The sequence below is a fragment of the Anser cygnoides genome, chromosome 10 (assembly GCF_040182565.1).
Source record: "Anser cygnoides isolate HZ-2024a breed goose chromosome 10, Taihu_goose_T2T_genome, whole genome shotgun sequence".
Taxonomy (NCBI): domain Eukaryota; kingdom Metazoa; phylum Chordata; class Aves; order Anseriformes; family Anatidae; genus Anser; species Anser cygnoides.
The window spans coordinates 1,995,028-2,008,973 of record NC_089882.1 but is presented as its reverse complement, the minus strand read 5'-3'; the positions used below and the strand labels follow the sequence as shown (position 1 = coordinate 2,008,973).

At 44.0% G+C, this 13,946-nt stretch overlaps 1 long non-coding RNA gene across 1 annotated transcript in view; it reads right to left on the bottom strand.

Moving 5' to 3' along the window:
- Positions 1-13,946, bottom strand: part of LOC125179950 (uncharacterized) — a 47,062-nt gene that overhangs the window by 5,994 nt on the left and 27,122 nt on the right. Inside the window, exon 5 of the long non-coding RNA XR_010833935.1 lies at positions 6,084-6,193. This is a non-coding gene — a long non-coding RNA (uncharacterized lncRNA). The remainder of the gene's footprint in view (positions 1-6,083; positions 6,194-13,946) is intronic.

Genomic DNA, 13,946 nt, shown 5'->3' with positions numbered 1-13,946 from the left:
TAATGTGTAAGAAACAAGTGATGCACAGTGCAATTGCTCACCACCCGCTGACCGATGCCCAGCCGATCCCCGAGCAGCCGGCCCCCCCACCCCGGCCAGCCACCCCTAAAAATTTGTTTAGCATGACGCCAGATGGTATGGAATACCCCTTTGGCCAGTTTGGGTCAGCTGTCCTGGGTCTGTCCCCTCCCAGATCCTGCTGCACCCCCAGCCTGCTCGCTGGCAGGACAGAGCGAGAAGCCGAAAAGTCCTTGGCCTGGTGTAAACACTGCTATGCAACAATTAAAACATCAGCATGTTATCAGCGCTCTTCTCATCCTAATCCAAAACATAGCACCCTACCAGCTACTATGAGGAAAAATTAACTCTGTCCTAACTGGAACCAGGACACAAGCTGATTTTTCTGATAAACCCTGCTGAATGATTGTGGAAAGCCAACCTAACCTGCACCTAAAAGTGGGACAACCGCAGACATGAGAATCCTTTAAAAAACAAAAAACAACAAAAAAAAAACACTTTCTTTTACATCTTGTGTTGGATTAGTTCAAATGTACGAAAATAAGGTGGTACAGCACATCATTGTTCATCCTCCTTTTATATACCGCATTTGTGTATTGCTCAGCTTTAGCAAATAGCAGAACAAAAATCTCTGAACTGGGTCTGAAACGGCCTTAACTAAGTCTCTGGTGAGCAGCGCTCTGAGCAATGTGTGTTCTAGCAGACATACATGTCCACAAGTCCTTTCCAGGCCAAGAATTGCTGTGCTGTGCCCAGATGTGTGCACAGGGGCCACCACGAATTCAAGGCTAGGACTAATCACACAGAGAAAAAAATGAAATGGCTTCAGGGGAAAGAACATTTTGGGACAGGCTTCATGTTTGGGTGAGATACAGTAATGTACCTTTCTTACACAAAAGACATTTCAAAATAAGAACGTGAAAGGCTCAGGTAGCTTGAATATATTTATTCTAGTGACTGAAAAATCCGGATATTCACTGATAGCCGATAAGTAGGGGAGAAGTAGGTGAAAACTTTCTGGCAGAAAGCTGCCAGAGGTGACGTCTGCATGCAAGAAACAAGCAGAGGAATTACAGACATTGCTTGTCACGAAACTGAATTCTTAAGATGTCTAAGCGTCAGGAGAAAAATGTGACTTAACCTTCAACATCTGATGCAATGCCTTGGCTGGATTTGGGGAGCACAGGACACACAGAGTGTGCTCCTTGACCTGAGCAGTTAGATATCCACGCTGATCAATGCTTGGCCCATTGCCAGGAGTTGCAAAGGAGATATGACTGGAGGGTCCAAACAGCAGGGTGTCTGGCACACCATCTGCTAGGCATAGCAGGGAGCAGATGCTCAAGATACTTCCTTACTCTGCCAGGGTGGAACAAGCTGGAGAGGAAGGGAAGATTTTCTTTTTCCCCAGACATTTCCCTGTTTCCTTCTCCTGCCCTTTACCGCAAGCCTGACGCCTCCTTCAGCCACCTACAGCGTCTCTAGACCACATGGTGCCTTTCAGCAGTTTTCTTCTTTTGTCCCATTCACTTGACTTCCAATGCACAAAGATGCACTTAGGTAAGCCAGAGCCAAAGACTTGAAAAGACCACAGCTCTTTGGTTTGGGCCTTTGGATTTGCTCGGAGGTGCTGGGAAGCATGCTGCCACGGGGGCTGGCAGGGAGCACGTGGACCGGACGCTCTGCGGAGCGTGTGAACCGGCTGCTGTGCCACTGCCGCAGCCAGAGGTGACGAGGCAGCAGCCCAAAAATGCTTCACCACTCCTGTAGGTCTGTGGGAAGGCTCTGGTCATCCCAAGTAGCCACACTACCTCTTCTCAACGGGACTGCAGGAAGGGACCACGTTTATACTTCACGCCTCTGCCCATGTGAAGGAAAATGTTCCCTTTTAAACCATCTCTGCAAGCCTGACTGACAGGCAGTAAATGAGGCGCCATTACACAGTCTCTTTTGGTGAGGGAAACACAACCGTATTTGGATCTAAACCAAACCTGTCTCATTTTAGATAAATCATTTAGGCACGTGTGTAAACTGACACAAAACGAGTCCACACAGCGGGGAGTACCAAGATAACAAAAAAGATCACTGAGATCCTACTTCTTTTATTTTTAATCCATCTTCCTATTGTAACTTGAAAGGGTCTCAGGTACCAAGGGCCCCTTGCAGAGGAGAAATATTGTTAGGCAGTTACACAGAAATGTAGCATGGGCTTGGCAGGTACAGATTTTCTTTTTCTCTGTACAAGTAAGAAGTATTTCTACTTATTTCCACCAGTGTGAGAAAAGACATTTGTATGTTTTACCTTGTGTGAGACAGGCATAGCCAGAGCCTGCTTTTGGCTGCTCTGTTAGAAGCAGCAGGAATATCACTGAAGTCAGTTGAATTACTCCAAATCTAGTTGACATGGATAAAATCCGTGGGTCAGAGTTTTGGCCCCAGAGAGAATGCTGTGATAACACCAATGGGACACAGAAGCTTTGGTGTTGCTAAAGAGTGCCTGTGCAACTCCCTACAATGTGCTGGAGCCCCAGCATGCCACCAGAACCTCCTGCTACATTTTTCCTGAAGAGCTAATCTAGAAAAAGCAGCTAGGAAGTATTTCTGCAATCAGATGAATTCCTCACCGCTAGAATATCTTCCTGGCAATGCCAGGTTTCCTAACATAAAGCAAGCCTCAGATTACTGTACCAGAGCCTAGGAGTTGCATCAGATCTGCTGTCAATTTAAGACAAGGCTTATGCTAAAGTCACTTTCGGAAGTTACTCTCCCTCTACTTCTAAGCAAGCACACTTCTGTGGCACCTTAGGTCTCAGCCAGAATTTGGTCTATTTCAAATGATTTGGTATCATTCAATAGATGACATAAATTTAAAACAGAGTACTTTCCCCTGACTACTGGTACTAGACTGTAAACTACATCTCCTTGATTCACATGCCCATTGCACTGCTAGGCAGATAAACAAGGTGTGAAATGGCTGCTGTTCCTTCTCTACTCACTTTGTTTTATTCTAAGTATGCTGTTCCTCATATCCAAATTTCTAGATTAGATTAAGGAAAAAAAAATCTGCAGAGTTAATTCCATTAATTATAAAGCTAATCAACTAAATAATTCACAGAAGGTCTGAGCCCATTGTTATTTTCTTCTGAGTATGTTATATAAACATTAATTACAAGAGCATCGGGTTTAAACAAAGAAAAATCAGAAGCAAACTCCTCTTGGAAAAAGGAAACAGCTTCTCAGCAGAAGTGTTCAGAGAGATCACAGTGTGCGTGGGAAGAGCTATCACAGGCAGCTCACTGACAGCAGCATCATAAAGGAAATGGGGTGTGATCCAGCAATAAATTAATCAGTGCTTTTAGCACTGAGCTAATGAGTTATGGAACAGGCAGGTACTTTTTTTTTTTAATGTTGTTTCCACTTATGTATTTTGGGTATTCACAGACTTCCCTGACATCTGCTATAATTTTTGCATTAATTACTAATAATTGGAAATCCCATCAAGCTATTTTAAATATAATTGACGTGCTTTATCTAAGCAAAATGTATCATTATGGTCAATTTCTGCACCTGGTAATTGAGGTAGGGTTCAATTTTAGCATGTGGAAGTATTACTACGTGGATTTAAGATTGTAACAATAGGTCCCTATTTTATACATCTGGTTAGAGATAAATAGATTTGTACCTTAGTCTTTGCTCTTTGATGTCTATCCCCCTGTGCTCTAGCCTTCAAATAAAGCTGCCTTTCCACAACTGATTAAAAACACCTGCCATCAAAAGGAGAAAAAAAATTAAAAGAAAACAAAACTGAAGAGAAGGCAATCCCAGACAACTGAAAAAAATCAGACCTATAAAAAAGGGGAAACTCTAAAGTGTTGATATGGGCAGTGGTTTTACTGGATATTATAAAATCCACAATTAAAATGTAGTAAAATCCTCACGGCTCAGTTCAGAACCCCCATGGGTGGGTTCAGGAAAACAAGGAAACAGTACCAAGTTGTTAAATGTAACCACTTAAACTAGGCCTTAATGGGGTACTTACTTTCTGTAGCTATCACAGTTTTATATATCTGAATTATTTTCCAAAGTGACTTTTGTGTATCTGCAGAGCAGACAGAGGGGTGTGTTCCTGCAGAGTGTTCACACGCAGGATTCATAGCAGGAGGCTGGTTATCATTTTATTCACATCAGCTATAGATGCATACAGCTGTTCTGTTTTCACTGGTTGACACCAAGAGTCAGGTCTCTTTGCCTTTAAAAAGCAAGCGTGAGCCTACATATACACTGATTTTTTAAAAAAATGAGGAGTACTACTTTAAAAAGCACATCCTTATGCCCAGCAGAGTCACATTCTTTGCCACTATAAACAAAACTGATTCCATAGAAAGATAAAAGCAGACATGCCACAGATTTCCATAAGCAGTCTTTCTGGGGCCAGACGTCTGCAGCTGTAGCATCAGCCCACGAGGCTGACCACTAGTACAATGCAGGGGAAATAGTGCACTTTGAAGGACAGTTTTCTGAGCAAGCCGTCTTGCAAAGATCGTAAGTGTGAGCGGGAAAGAAGAAAGGCAAAAAGAGAATTAAAACAGAAAAACAAGAAACAAATTGGAGCAGGGGATTTTAGTCTAACTACTCTGCTGCACCACTCTTTTTCTTTTTACCCCCTCCCTTTTGCATCTTTCCCTGGCTTGGTGCTGCCATTCCTTCATTCACATGAGACTGGGTCTTTAGAGGAGCTGCCAGTATCAGAGAACTCAGAAGGCACAGGTACTGTGCCACATTCCTCATTCGTATCCAGAGCAATGGTCTTCTGTAAGGGGATTAAAATGGAGTGTGCCTAGGTCAAAACGTAGACAGGAAGACAACTGGACTTTTGCTTTCTTCCTGTCAGGAAAGACTATAGGCTGGCCAAAGTATTAAGTCACATCTTTCATCATATCTGGAGAAAGACTTTAGTTGGATGGGAACAGCAGGAAGCCAGAGACAGCCTAACATGAAACGACATCCAAAGAACCAAAACCCTCTATTATCCTGTTATGAAGCAAACTCACAGTATTTTACAGGTAATGTCATTCAATATCTAGCACAAATTTTAAAAATGTAATAGTCCTACACTTGACTGCAATACCTTCTATTATTATAGGTGGTAATGAATGCAAATAATATGGTAATTATAGTCCATCATTACAATGAAAAGTTTCCTAGCAAAGTGCTACCATAAATGAAAACCCACGTCACATTTGATACCAAAAACATAAGCCTGATTCCATTTAAACATACCTACCACAGAAATATCCCACATATGTCCCAGATCTGTCAGTAATTACACTTGAAAAGGATGCGCCATATGTTAGTTAGCTCAGTGAAACTAGCCATATTGTGGTCTTTAAGTCGTCATGGCCATTAGCTTTTATCAGTATTCATCACCAGCATATTTTGCTCTTGCAGCTTCTGTTTCTTTCCAGTCTCCCCAAGCTCACCTTGCTTTCCCATCTTCCCCTGCTCAGCTCAGCACAAAGTGCAGGGGATCAGGTTGCAGTCACCTGGAAAACATCTCTTTGTCCCCAAGGTGCATGGTCCCTGGCACAGTGCAGTGCCACTCACAGCATTTCCAAATCCATAAGCCCCATCTTTATTTGTTAGCACTGAATATTAAACTAGTACCTCTTTCAGATGTGCAAGTAATTTCACATTGCTTCATGTAGACATTCTTGTGGGCAGAAGAGTAATCCAAATGTTTTGCTTGGCCACCTGGTTATGTACTGTTATGTAAAATCTTTAAAATGGCAATATATTCTACAGTCTAATTCAATGTAAGGGAAATAAACATTTAGGAAACATAAATAAACCAACCAGAATTATCGAACTGGGCTTTGAACCTGTATTTAGGAACAAGGAGAAGTCAGAAATTAGGTCCAAGTTAAGACCAAGGAAAGTAGAGTTTTGACCTGAAGTATCTGTCTCAAACTCCAACAATGATTAAGAAAACTACAGGCCAATTTCTGCAAACAGTTATGCATTTGAATAACTTCAAAGATCTTATTCGTATGAGTAAAATTCCTTACCTAAATGTCTGCAGGATCATGCTTCACGATGGGAGCCAGGAAGGCTGGAGAAGTGTTTTAAATCGCTCCTTAACTACTGTTAGTCCAGTAAGGAAGGGGATACTCTCTCCCTGTGCAACATAACCAGATAAAAGCACGTTAACTTGACTTCATTGTGGCATACAACTTACAGCTAAAGTAGCCTAAAGGAAATTGTATAACTTGGTGTACATTCTTTTATTACATAGCACAGACAAATGAAGTGTCATTGTTGGACTGACTTTTTATTGTTTGGGTGCTGACTCTGTGCTCTTCAGAGCACATCCTGTACATTCCGTTTTCTTATAAGGTACCTATTTGTAGGGGCTGTTCTTCCTGAAGAGCATGAACGAGTCCCTCCTACCACACAGGAAATTTGTTTTTGAGAGAGGCCAGTAAGTACATTTTGCCTACTGTGGAAAAGGTGAGTCAGACTCATGAAATATAAACTGCAGGTAAAAAAGCACTGAAAACAAATAATCTGCTGAAAGGTATGCTTTGCATTTGTGTAACGGTCTTCAGATAAGGTTCACAAAGCTAGATAATTATTATTTGAATATTTGGTATAGATTACTACTATCTATATAGCTTGATATCTACATGGTAGCCATGTAACAACCACGAAGTACAACATCTTTCACATAGAAGTAGATATGCATTTCTGGGAACAGCTCTGTATACCAGGTGCTTTGTGTTTTGAATTTCTACCCTAGCTCTGCATGTCTAGTAGTGCTAGAGTCAGTGGGAGCCACCAATCTAGAGTAAATCCAGCAAATATAGAGACATGCACCCATAATGTACCAGGTACGTAGCATACGCCTTGAAATTCTGCAGGTAGTCACAACTCACTCAGCTAGGAGGAGGTCCAAAAATCACAATTTCCTATTATAATTACTCCGATACTTTTCCTTGTTTCAGAGACAAGAATAAAAATGTATCTCATTGAATCCCTCACCTATTACATCCTCTATCCTCTGGAGCAGTTGGATGGCTGTCTGTCCCCTGGAGAAGAAAAAATACCTGTACAGAATGGAGAATGACACGCTCCCCATGGGAAAGGTTTTGCATCCACTGTGTGTTTGGTCTGGTGTAAACAAGCAAGGAGTAACTCAAGGTGGTGTCCACCAGTAACTCACTTGTTTGGACATTGCAGCCTGGTTATCTGAGGGGAAAGCTGGCCAAAGCCACAGCTCTGTCATGATTTGTGCCTCGTGACCAGAGACTCCTGGAGTCTGTACAGTAAGAAAGAAAGATTTCTAAAGGAGAGGGAGAAAGCAGACCTCACGCAGTACCTTTGAAAATCTCTCCCTAAAGGCATAACTCAAAAAGCCATTAATGGGGCAGAGAGTTTTCATTATTCGAAGCATGTTTATTGCATCTCTTTCCCCCGAGGAAGATAGCACCCGCTGTGAAATGGAAGGCAGTTAATGGATTGCAGCAGCAGGAACTAAATATATTTCCTTCTCTTCCATAAGTACCAAAGAAAGAAGAAAGTGGCCAGCACAGGCATTGCCCACAGAGGCTAACTGCTGCTCCAATTCCCCAGACAATACATCAGTTTTACAGCTTCTCACTGAGCTTTGCATGTAGCCAAATGCAGATGCTCTGCCCTGGGAGAAAGATTATTCCTCTCTAGCTAATGCTGGCCAAAAGACTCACACGGAGCTGCCGTATACAGAGATGTCTGAACAGCCGTACGGGTCTGCACCCAGCCCCGGGGCAGGGCAGAACAGGGTGGAAGGGCACAGCTGCAGGGAGCGGGTCCAGCATCCTGCTGGAAGTGTTAGCGTAGCAACCACATAACCACCAAGTGATTATATGAAGGTGCTTTATTCAGCGCTGGAAGCCGGGGCAGGTGCCCAAATCTGGCTTCAAGTCCCGTTACTTCCCAGCCGTTATTTATACATACAATATTGCGTCAGGTATACATATTCATTACAGGTTGCAACATCAGCCTCGCTTTTCATTCTAATTAGCTCCCCTCCCCTTTGCACATGCGTGGTGCACTCTGGTGGTCGTCCAGGTGGTCGTCCAGATGAAGTAAGGAGTCTTCCTCTCCGCTGAACTCTTTCACCTTTCTCACTCGACGCATGCTCCCTCCGCTCCTTGGTTCTGCTTCAACTCATTTCATCATCTCCAGGCCCTTATCCAAGGTCAGGTTGTACCTATTCCCTCCCAGGGTTCCCCTTCAACGATTCCTTTAAATGTTCAGTGTACTCCCTAGGTTTCCAGTATACATAGATTACTTGATAATGTAAGTACATTTAATAATATTTAATTATACCGTATGATCCATCACCTGAGAAACATTAATAGAACATCCATTCGATTCTCCCCAACACTAACATTTCCCCCCTTTGAAAATACTTCACTCATACCAAGAGCAAGTATTTTCATTACTATTAAAACATAATTATATACATCCTGTTTACCGGTAACATGCATATTCGGGTTCGGTTCAGGAGACTCATAAGGTTTTCCATACATGATTTCATAGGGACTTACTGACATCCCACTTCTTGGCTGGCTTTATTCTAATTCTTAGCAAAGCTATCGGTAAGGCCTGTGGCCACTGTATCTTAGCCTCCTGACAGATTTTGCTTAATTGTCCTTTTAAAGTTTGGTTCATCCTTTCTACTTGACCACTAGATTGAGGCCTCCATGGGGTATGTAAGTTCCAGGTAATTCCTAGTAACCTACTAACCTCCTTAACCACATTGGCAATGAAATGTGGTCCCCTGTCTGAAGAAATACCCAATGGTACACCAAATCTAGGGACTATTTCCCGTAGTAACCATTTTACCGTTTCTTTAGCTTGGTTGGTTCGACAGGGAAGGGCCTCTGGCCATCCTGAAAAAGTATCAACCCCTACCAATAGGTATTTATAACCTCTTGCTTTAGGCAGTTCCACGAAATCTATTTGCCAGTAATCTCCAGGCTCTATTCCAGCTCTAGTTCTCCCCATCTCAGCATGTTTCCTTGCTACCGGGTTATTCTTTAAGCAAAGCTCACATTTTGACATTACTGACTTTGCCATTGTTAACATGTGTACCGAGATGACACCTCGTTTCAAATAGGTCACCATTGCTCCTGCACCCCAGTGACATTCATTATGTTTTATTTGTAAGATTTCTCGCATTATTATAGGAGGCACTATGAGTTGTCCTGTCGTAGTCACATACCATCCGTCAGGATTCTTCCGGGCCTTCATCAAATTTGCAAGTCTCTCATCTTCTGCTGAATACTTTGGGTCTTTAGGTAATTTAAAACAAGAGAGGCCTACCTTTGATGGAATTAGAGCCATTACTTTCCGTACTTCACGCGCGACCTTCCGGGCCGTCAAATCTGCCAATCTGTTACCTTCTGCAATCTCTGACATCCCTCCTTGATGAGCTTTACAATGCATTATGGCCACCTGTTGGGGTTTCTGTACAGCTGTTATTAATTTCAATATTTCTTTCTGATATTTTATATTAGTCCCTTATGAGGATAGCATTCCCCTTTCTTTCCATAATGCCCCATGTACGTGGACTACCCCGAATGCATATTTTGAATCTGTCCAAATATTCACATTCTTACCCTCGCTTAGTTCCAGGGCTCGCGTCAGGGCGACTATTTCTGCTCGTTGGGCTGAAGTCCCCGGAGGTAGGGAATTTGCCTCGATCACTACCTTTGATGTAGTTACTGCGTATCCTGCATAACGAGTCCCATTTTCCACGAAGCTGCTTCCATCCGTGAAAAGTTCCCAATCTGGTCTCTCCAGAGGCTGATCTTTTAAGTCTGTTCTGCTGGCATAGGTACGTTCGATGATCTCCACGCAATCATGACTGAGGTCTCCTTCCTCCGCAGTTGTTCCTAGAAACACTGCTGGGTTCAATAAGTTAGTAGTTCTTAAGATTACATCATCTTGCTCAGTTAGTATAGCTTGATATTTCATCGTTCGGCTGGGCGATAGCCAATGGCCCCCCTTTTGCTCCAATACCGTAGTCACCATATGTGGCACGAACACTTCAATTCGTTTCCCTAATGTGAGCTTCCTGGCTTCCTGTATTAAAAGGACTGTGGCTGCCACGGCCCTTAAACACGAGGGCCATCCGGCGCTTACCGCATCCAATTGTTTAGAAAAATACCCCACAGGTCTTTTCCAGCTCCCAAGTCGCTGGGTCAGTACTCCTAATGCCAATCGTTGTCTCTCATGCACAAACAGCTGAAAGTCCTTTGATAAGTCCGGCAAGCCCAAGGCAGGCGCCTTTATCAGGGCTTCTTTTAATTTCTTAAAGGCCTCTTGTTGTGGCTTTCCCCAGGTAAATGTACAGGCCTTTTGGGTTTCATAGAGGGGCTTTGCTATGAGTCCATAGTCCATTACCCACAGTCTACACCACCCGGCCATACCTAGGAAAGCCCGTAGTTCATGCAGATTTCGCGGCTCGGGGATTTCACAAATAGCTTGTATTCGGTTAACTCCCAATTTTCTTTGTCCTTGAGAAATTTCACATCCCAAATAAATTACTGTTGTGCACGCGATTTGTGCCTTTTGTTTAGAAACCTTGTACCCATTTAGTCCCAATTGATTCAAAATATCAATAGTTACCTGAATACATTCTGACTCTCCTTCGGTAGCTATTAATATATCGTCCGCATATTGTAGCAGCAAGTATCGGTCCTTTGGTACCTGAATCTGTTCTTGGTTAATCCAGTCTTCTATTTCTTTAGCTAGTTGACTGCCGAAGAGGGTCGGGCTATTCTTGAATCCTTGAGGCAACCTTGTCCAGGTTAGTTGCATCTTTCGTCCGTTCCGTGGATTTTCCCATTCAAAAGCAAAAAGCTTTCTACTTTCCTTGTCAATGGGTATGCAGAAGAAGGCGTCTTTTAAATCAATTACCGTAAACCACTTATATTTCTCTTTTACAGATGTTAACAATGTATAAGGATTAGCCACCACTGGGTGAATATCTTTTGTTATTTCGTTTATTGCCCTAAGGTCCTGCACTAGCCTGTATTCCCCATTAGGTTTCTTTACTGGGAAAATTGGGGTATTATATTCAGATTTGCATTCCTCCAGAATGTGGTAGCTAAGAAATTTATCTATAATCTTTACTATCCCTAGCCTAGCTTCTAGCTTCAACGGGTACTGTTTAATCCGTACCGGTCGGGCCCCTTCCTTAAGTTCAATTTTTACTGGCTGGGCTAGTTTTGATTTTCCAGGCTATTTCCAACAGCCTATCCAAATTTCTCAAATCTGCACCTTCTAACTTTTGCAATTTCATCCTAATATCCTCTTGGGCTTGTCCCAAGAAAATGAGTGCTAATTGAGCTTTAGCTTGCTCAGTCTCTACGTCTAAATCTGTATATTTCTTAGCAGTTTCTTTCAATCTCTCTAAAAAGGCGGAAGGTGATTCCGCTTTTTCTTGCCTGACATTATACAATTTTGACCAATTTATGGTCAGGGGCATGGCATTCTATACCCCGATTTGTACCCAATCTTGATATCTCTTCAGCCTCCTTATTCCATCCCCTGTGTTATAATCCCATTGGGGATCCTCAGTGGGGAAGTTTTGATCTAGATTTCCAAGCACTAATCCATTTCATATATCTTCTCGGGCTCTCTCTCTGGCTGCCCGCAATACCATGTCTTTTTCTGTCGAGTCCATCAAAGTATCCAGGATCACCTGGAGATCATCCCAATCGGGATTTTGGGTTTTAATTATCATTTTCATTACCCTGGCTCTGGGTTTTCCCTGTAGGTGCCGGCTGCTTGTTTCCATATCATTAAGTCCCCAGCTGAAAAAGGCACCTTGACATATACCGGTCCTTCTGTCCCCACTCCTCGCCTGAGGAGAGCGATTATTTTCCCTCCCTGTTCGTTTATAGTTTCTCCTGCCCTTCGCTGTTGCCGGGTCCTATGTGACACGGGGAGACTAAAATCGGGGATTCTCCATCACTACTGCTATCTTCCTTTTCTCTTTTCCCTCCCTGTCCTGGCTCTTCCGGCGGAGCCGACGGCGCAACTTCCAGATCAATATTTCCATTATTATATTATTATATTATATTATTATATTATTATATACATTATTATATTATTATATACATTATTATATTATTATATTATATTATTTCCCATAATACTTATTATTCTCTATTGCCTGATGCTGTATACAGCGTCCCTCCTTAGTACATGCACAACAACGTTCCTCAGTTGAAACTTCAAGCACCATTATTCCACAAGCATGCTGCCATTCAGGCTTTCGGCGCAAATAAAAGAATAATTCCACATACGGCAGTTCATCATATTTTCCTTCCCACTTACAAAATAGCATTAATTGTAAAATTGTATTATATTGCAATGTTCCATTCTCAGGCCAAGTTTCTTGGTCCTCTAGTTTATACTGTGGCCACCAAATATTACAATAATCAATCAGCTTTCCTTTCCGCATTTCTTGACCAAAACCTCCCTCTTTCCAGTGTGCTAGCAAACACCCCAGCGGGGATGTCCGCGGGATAGGTACATCTTTTCCCAGAATTTCTTTAATCTTTTTCATTTTGAGCTTATGATACGGACCCAAAAGCTGCCGGAGCAGCAACACACTCTCCCGAAAGCTGCCGGAGCAGCAACACACTCTCCCGAAAGCTGCCGGAGCAGCAACACACTCTCCCGAAAGCTGCCGGAGCAGCAACACACTCTCCCGAAAGCTGTCGGAGCAGCAACACACTCTCTCGAAAGCTGCCGGAGCAGCAACACACTCTCCCAAAAGCTGCCGGAGCAGCAACAGCACACTTTCCGGAAGCTGCCGGAGCAGCAGCGTGCTTTCCCAAAAGCTGCCGGAGCAGCAACACACTCTCTCGAAAGCTGCCGGAGCAGCAACACACTCTTTCGAAAGCTGCCGGAGCAGCAACACACTCTCCCGAAAGCTGCCGGAGCAGCAACACACTCTCCCGAAAGCTGCCGGAGCAGCAACACACTCTCTCGAAAGCTGCCGGAGCAGCAACAGCACACTTTCCGGAAGCTGCCGGAGCAGCAGCGTGCTTTCCCAAAAGCTGCCGGAGCAGCAACACACTCTCTCGAAAGCTGCCGGAGCAGCAACACACTCTTTCGAAAGCTGCCGGAGCAGCAACACACTCTCCCGAAAGCTGCCGGAGCAGCAACACACTCTCCCAAAAGCTGCCGGAGCAGCAACACACTCTCCCGAAAGCTGCCGGAGCAGCAACACACTCTCCCAAAAGCTGCCGGAGCAGCAACACACTCTCTCGAAAGCTGCCGGAGCAGCAACAGCACACTTTCCGGAAGCTGCCGGAGCAGCAGCGTGCTTTCCCAAAAGCTGCCGGAGCAGCAGCGTGCTTTCCCAAAAGCTGCCGGAGCAGCAGCAGCACGCTTTTTACATACCAATAATACCAGGTGCTGACCCTTCAGCACAAACCAATACAATCACCAATGCCGAACCTGCAGAGCTTTCGCTCTGTCTAACGGACGGCGCCTAGGCTTACCCCGGGAGCTCCCTGCCCAACCGAGCGTGGCTTTCGCCGCGTCTGACCGGCAGGCTTTCCCAACCAAATCGGTACCGAATACCCAAAGTTGAAAGCACCTTTGCTTACCACTCCAGTGGTACATCGTGAGCAGCGGAGGTCGGTCGTGGTCGACTGCTCCCCGAGAATCCCTCGGTGCCGGCTGGAGCGAAACCGAGACACGATCCGCCTCAGCAGTGCCCACGCTGTCCCATCTGGGTCGCCAAAATGTTAGCGTAGCAACCACATAACCACCAAGTGATTATATGAAGGTGCTTTATTCAGCGCTGGAAGCCGGGGCAGGTGCCCAAATCTGGCTTCAAGTCCCGTTACTTCCCAGCCGTT